Genomic DNA, 7,543 nt, shown 5'->3' with positions numbered 1-7,543 from the left:
ATTGTTTCTGTGAGAATTTCTGTTAGTCCTGCTACAGAACATTCTCATACTCCACTGACCTCTTCATCTTTACCAAGTCTTTCAGATGATGTCCAGAACTTCATAGGAGGTTGAATCTAGGCGTTATAGTACAGCTTCTATTGAGTGCATTGTGTTGCAAGGTATGTGGAGATCTTTTGGTGAAAACTCTGTCCATTATTTGCCCACAGCATGATGTCATTAGGGAAAACCATATCTATGACTTAAGTGCTTCCATGGCTTTGGAAGAAAGTGTCAAGTGAGATGACAAGTTTTGTCTATCAGGTGCTTCCTGTTATTCTCCATAGGAATCCTTACATTTAGCCAACTTTTGGCTAGTTATCATGCTTTTTTTTTTTTTCCCCTGGGAATGCTAGAAATTTTCTGGTGATTTAACCCATTTGTGGGTTTTAATGGTCTTTGACATTATAAAACCACTGGTTCCCTTTTTCTGATATTCAAATATTATTTTTATGATGATAAGAGGAATTTTATTGTAGTCTGTTGAAACAGTTCCATAAAAATGAATGTATAATTGAATGCAGTCCAACTGTTGGTACTATCTTAACTGCGAATGTGAAATATTGTGAGAGATTTGCAGTAGACTTCTTTCATATGTATATGTGGCTATATCAGATAAGGAAACATACATATCTTGAGAAAAATACCTAGGGAGTTCATTTTGTAAGCAAAACCCCTTTTCAAAACACAATAAACTATGTGAGACCAAGGCTAAGAAACAGTAAGAAATAGAGAATATTTCTGCACTCTGAAGAACACTGGAGAGAGTCAGGGGATCTGGATTTTGCTTGTGGATCTCCCACTAAGTAACTGTGTGCCTATACCTCATCACTTTACCTTTCTGGGTCTCAAGTTTCTTATTTGTACAAAGATAAGGTTGGATAGGATGATCTCTGAGAATCCTGTCAGTTATAAACGTCTGTATTCCAATCATTCCACATGTTAAAAATGATTTTATCAGATTTGGGTGACTAGAAAATGTAAGAATTCATGCTGAAGAGGAAAAAAATTGCCTGTGTTTGTAATTTTGCAAAAATTACTTTGGAATGGCTATTTGTGTTGCCAAGTATTGGTAGTTAAAAATCCTGTGCCTTGAGCCAATACAAATTCTCAGATCACAGCTTACTCTTTACCTAAACCACTCTTAAACAGTTCTACAATTTTTAATTTTTTTGTTTGATATGCCAGTCCTTGAGGTTAGGTTTTATATTGGTCCCTTCTCACACTGCCAAAACTACATACCCGAGACTGGGTAATTTATAAAGGAAAGACATTTAATTGACTCACAGTTCTACAGGGCTGGGGAGGCCTCAGGAAACTTACAATCATAGTGGAAGGGGAAGCAAACACGTCCTTCTTCACATGGTGGCAGGAAGAAGTGCTGAGCAAAGGAGGAAAAGCCCCTTATGAAATCATCAGATCTTGAGAGAACTCACTCACTATTATGAGAACAGCATGGGAGAAACTGCCTCCTTGATTCAATTATCTCCCACGGGGTCCCTCCCACAACCTGTGGGAATTATGGGGTTACAATTCAAGATAAGATTTGGGTGGGGACACAAAGTCAAATCATAACAAGTGTTAATCATTATTTCCATTTCCATATTTGAGAAGAGGAATCTGAGGCCCAGAGAAGTTAAGTGACTTTTTTGTGGTCACGTGTTTAGTAAGTGATGTAACTGGAACATTACCCCAGATTCCCTTTCTACTCCTCTGTTTTGAATTATAATAATTATATTATTGAGCATTTTTTTTTGCACCAGATATTGTAAGATATTTTTATTAACTCACTCTTCTTGTTTTCCAGACAAAGAAAGTAAGGTACAGAAAGCTGATGTATCTTGGTTAAGGTCAAACAGCTCTTAGGAGGTAGAGCGGAGATCAGATTCCATGTCTGTCACACATAAACTCTGTTATTAGCCAATTAGCCATTATGCCTTGAATTATTGCTATGGTTTTTAGCCTACTTTTTCTGAACAGACCTATTTCAAAGATTATTTCAATGAGCATATGATAACAAAGGCCTCAGAGGTAGGAGCTAAGAAGGTGAGGTTAGGCTAAGGTGAACTCATCTGATCTCCAAATTGTATAGATGCATTTTCAGTTCTGGCCCAATCCTCACCCATGAGATGTCCCCTGAAGTTTTGTGGTGTGGTTCTAGAAAAATGTTCTCTTCCAGCTGCTTGGAATATTCTTCCACCAGATGGCCTTGCTCTTCCCTTCACTCAAACCTCTGTTCAAGCAGCACCCTCTCTGAGAGGCCTTCCTTTAACACGTTATCCAAAGTAGCACTTCGGCTTTCTAACTCCTTCTTTTGTCTTTTTTTCTCCTTAGCACCTGCCACCACCAAAGATATTGTATTTGCTTACTCATTTGTTATTTGTCTTCTGCCGTGAGAATATAAGCCTCGTGAAGGCAGGGCTTTTTCTGGTGCATTCAATGTTACATTAACGTTTAATATATTTACTCCTAGAACAGTGCCAGGCACATAGTATCCACCCAGCAAATTGTTGAAGAAGTGAAAGGAAGAACAGTTAGTAGTGACTGCTTATGCCTAAAGAGTAAGAATTTATATGTGAATGTGGACAAAGGCCACAAGAAATTCTGGCCAGCATCAGGAACCAAAGGGCAGGGTAGGGTGTCCAGCAGGCAAAAATCAAAATGTGCTCAAAAGAGTGGGAAGTGGAAGGGTTTACTCAAACAACAATGCCCTCAGTGGTGGAATAGTTTAGTTAGGCTGCTCTAGCTCCATATATATGACCATTAAAATCTTCTAGATTTAGGTTTTTAGGTAAATGGGTCTTCCCAAGTTTTAATTTAAACTGTAGATCTTGGGATATTTAAGCCTGACTAGGTCTTTAAAGCTCCCCAATCCACCTCCATCATAAGGAAAGTGACTCTTGAATAGGTGAAGTAATTTTCTGAAGGTCCAATATGGCCAATTACCAACTTATAAAAGTAACCAAACTGCCACAAATATTTTCAAGCATAGAATTTCAGTAGAATTTCAAGAATCTTTTGGCTATACAGAAGCATATGGAGATCTTTTAAAAATGACTGGGTCCCACTTCCAAAGATACAAATTCAATTGTGAGTCTAATTTGCAGACTGGGTTAAGAATCACCAGTTTGGGGGTTAGGAGAGTGGGTTTAAAACAAAGCTATGTTCAAATCTCATTTCTCTCATTTACTGGCTGCTGTTATATTGGTTAAGTTAATCTTTCTGAACCTTAGCTTCCTGATTTGTAAATATGAACATAATTATGTACTTACCTCACAGGATTTTTGTAGAGATTAAATGAGATAAGGTCCACAAAGCACATAGCATGGCACCAGAAACCCAGTAAGCACTTGATAAATGGTAGCTGTTATTATTATTACTATCATGCCATATAATAGTCATTATTATTATATGAATAATTATTGTTCCTCTGTATTTTAAAAATGGCTACTTTAAAATTATATTAATAGAAGGATTAGCCAAATGGTGCAATTTGAAGCTATGAGACTGTCTTGATGTAGCTATGTGTAGGGTGATCTATTTAAAAGAGATGTAGACTTACTGTAAAGTGGGACTGAAATATTTGAAATAGGCCTGCCTTAGTTATGTTACAGAAACCACAACCCTGAATTCAATGGGAATCACATTGGTATATTGTCTCTTGTGTTATATTCCACACCAATGATCAAGGTTCATACTGTCTCTGGGTTGAGGCGGCTACACAGCTAGAACCAGGCCACGGAGAAGCAGCTGGGTTCTACCAGCCTGGGGCATGCTCAAATATTGCTGTGGGGCAAAGGAACTATTGCAGCACTGAGAGGTGGGTTAAGATCATACAGAATATGAGAGGTGAGCTTTATAAATCCCTCTGTTTTCTCTTTTCTCTCTTGTGGATATTCTTGGAATATACATTTTAAAAACTATAATAATAACAAACTTCCTGCATGATAAAAAGAAGTCATTTGATGATCACCAATCCAAATATTCTACCCATGGGAAGCCTGGTTTGCTTTTAGAGCAAGAGGGCATCGAGGCCAATTAACCTCCGTTCAGATTTTAGCTCCAGACTCAAACAAGAACTCTGTGAAATGTGGGGTAAACATTTTAGAAGAATGAAATGAGTCACACTTTAAAATGTGCATTTCAACTGGAGCTAATAATAATCTTAAATGTGGAAAGACTGGCAACAGAGTCTCATTAGTAGTAGCAATACCATACGTATTTGAGTTTGGCAAGGAATATATTAGCCAAATTATCAAAAAGTTGCAGTCGACTAATGAAGAGTAAGAAGCAACACAGGATACCTGTAGATACCTTTATTTAGGGAACTAACTCTTCAAAAACTGATCCTTTGGGTGTATCAAATGTATTTAAAATAAATTTCAATTAACTAATGGTTGTGTTTTTAAGAACACAATGGAACAGCATCAAATTCTGAATGAGTATATAATTCTAGTTTAAAGTATAATTTTCATTAAAATGACTTGAAATTCATTTGGTAAATTATTGTGATATTAGAACTCTGACTACAGAAATATTGGAAGAATATTCCTTCCTAATGTAATAGAACCAATTTTTCTGACAGCATCTCCCATAATTTTATATAATCATTAGTCAAAATGTACAAATGTACACACATTGCCAGCAATAAGCCTCAAATAGGTTGGAAATGAACTTACACATCTTCCAGGTGGGTGATCGCATATTTTTCACATTCCTTCGTGGAAATGACATGGAAAACTTGGTAAACCCATTTTACCAGAGATAAGGAGGAAAGCTAATTAAGACTTGAGACACTTCTTGGGGTGTGTTATAAGAAACAACAAGCTTTTAACTGCGATTTGTTTCACTTTTTAAAAAGTAATTTCTCCTCCATGTTCAGGTGATAATTTCTTCAGTTTCTTTTAAAATGATGCTTGTTTGATCATAGTTAAAATTGACACATGGAAAGTAGTCTTTATGTGCCAAATAAAAAAAAAGAAATTGGGAAACTTTGACAGATTTTTTTTTTTTTTTTTTTTTTAGTAAACTCTTCTAATTTTGCATTAGTGGTTTATGTTAATCACAGCTTCAAATGGTTATATTGTTAATTGCTAGCAGCTTCCTGTGGGACCTTTAGCCTGTCTGCCAATTTGAACATTTTCAATCATAAATCACTTAATACCTCCATCCTTCCCCCTTTCCCTTCCTGACTTCAGTTGCAGGATAAATATCTTGCCTTATATGGTGCTGATGTAACTTTGCAAGTTTGACTTAATCTCAGCACATTCAATGATATAGCTAACTCCTGTCATTTTTCCAACACCCAGAAGAATACCTTGCGTAGGCATGATCACTCTGCAGCCCACTCAGTAACATGAGTAATGATCTTTAAGTGAACCACTGTAAGGGCTTGGATAATTTAGACAGAAAAATTGGAACAAGTGTGCATTTCTTTACAAAAATATAAGTCTGATTTTCTGCTTAGTGGGACTATATAATCTGTTAATGCCAAAAAGCCTTTCAGAGGGCTGGAAAATTTTTCCCACAAGGTGAGGGAGAGTGTGAGCCTATGTGTTTATGTTGTGCATGTTTGCCTGTGTGTGTGTACATATAACATATCTCTGGAGACTAGAATGGTAGATCAGCAGTTTCCTTTCAGGCTTATGAATAATAAACACTGGAAAGAGGAGCACATATGATGTTTTTCTACTGTTTCTTAGTGCCACAACATGTTCTGAGATGACTATTTGGGGCCCCAACCAGCCTCTGATGCTCTGCCAACTTGGCTTTATTTTTTTTATTTTTATTTTTTTTTAATTAATTTATTATTATTATACTTTAAGTTGTAGGGTACATGTGCATAACGTGTAGGTTTGTTACATATGTATACTTGTGCCATGTTGGTGTGCTGCACCCATCAACTCGTCATTTACATCAGGTATAACTCCCAATGCAATCCCTCCCCCTTCCCCCCTCCCCATGATAGGCCCCGGTGTGTGATGTTCCCCTTCCCGAGTCCAAGTGATCTAATTGTTCAGTTTCCACCTATGAGTGAGAACATGCGGTGTTTGGTTTTCTGTTCTTGTGATAGTTTGCTAAGAATGATGGTTTCCAGCTGCATCCATGTCCCTACAAAGGACACAAACTCATCCTTTTTGATGGCTGCATAGTATTCCATGGTGTATATGTGCCACATTTTCTTAATCCAGTCTGTCACTGATGGACATTTGGGTTGATTCCAAGTCTTTGCTATTGTGAATAGTGCCGCAATAAACATACGTGTGCATGTGTCTTTATAGCAGCATAATTTATAATCCTTTGGGTATATACCCAGTAATGGGATGGCTGGGTCATATGGTACATCTAGTTCTAGATCCTTGAGGAATCGCCATACTGTTTTCCATAATGGTTGAACTAGTTTACAATCCCACCAACAGTGTAAAAGTGTTCCTATTTCTCCACATCCTCTCCAGCACCTGTTGTTTCCTGACTTTTGAATGATCGCCATTCTAACTGCTGTGAGATGGTATCTCATTGTGGTTTTGATTTGCATTTCTCTGATGGCCAGTGATGATGAGCATTTTTTCATGTGTCTGTTGGCTGTATGAATGTCTTCTTTTGAGAAATGTCTGTTCATATCCTTTGCCCACTTTTTGATGGGGTTGTTTGTTTTTTTCTTGTAAATTTGTTGGAGTTCTTTGTAGGTTCTGGATATTAGCCCTTTGTCAGACGAGTAGATTGCAAAAATTTTCTCCCATTCTGTAGGTTGCCTGTTCACTCTGATGGTAGTTTCTTTTGCTGTGCAGAAGCTCTTTAGTTTAATGAGATCCCATTTGTCAATTTTGGCTTTTGCTGCCATTGCTTTTGGTGTTTTAGACATGAAGTCTTTGCCCATGCCTATGTCCTGAATGGTACTACCTACACAAATAAACTGGAAAATCTAGAAGAAATGGATAATTTCCTGGACACTTACACTCTTCCAAGACTAAACCAGGAAGAAGTTGAATCCCTGAATAGACCAATAGCAGGCTCTGAAATTGAGGCAATAATTAATAGCCTACCAACCAAAAAATGTCCAGGACCAGATGGATTCACAGCTGAATTCTACCAGAGGTACAAGGAGGAGTTGGTACCATTCCTTCTGAAACTATTCCAATCAATAGAAAAAGAGGGAATCCTCCCTAACTCATTTTATGAGGCCAACATCATCCTGATACCAAAGCCTGGCAGAGACACAACAAAAAAAGAGAATTTTAGACCAATATCCCTGATGAACATCGATGCAAAAATCCTCAATAAAATACTGGCAAACCGGATTCAGCAACACATCAAAAAGCTTATCCACCATGATCAAGTGGGCTTCATCCCTGGGATGCAAGGCTGGTTCAACATTCGCAAATCAATAAACATAACGCAGCATATAAACAGAACCAAAGACAAGAACCACATGATTATCTCAATAGATGCAGAAAAGGCTTTTGACAAAATTCAACAGCCCTTCATGCTAAAAACGCTCAATAAA

Source organism: Macaca thibetana, chromosome X (genome assembly GCF_024542745.1).
Source record: "Macaca thibetana thibetana isolate TM-01 chromosome X, ASM2454274v1, whole genome shotgun sequence".
Lineage (NCBI taxonomy): Eukaryota > Metazoa > Chordata > Mammalia > Primates > Cercopithecidae > Macaca > Macaca thibetana.
The sequence above is the reverse complement of the archived record's forward strand: the minus strand, read 5'-3'. Positions refer to the sequence as shown.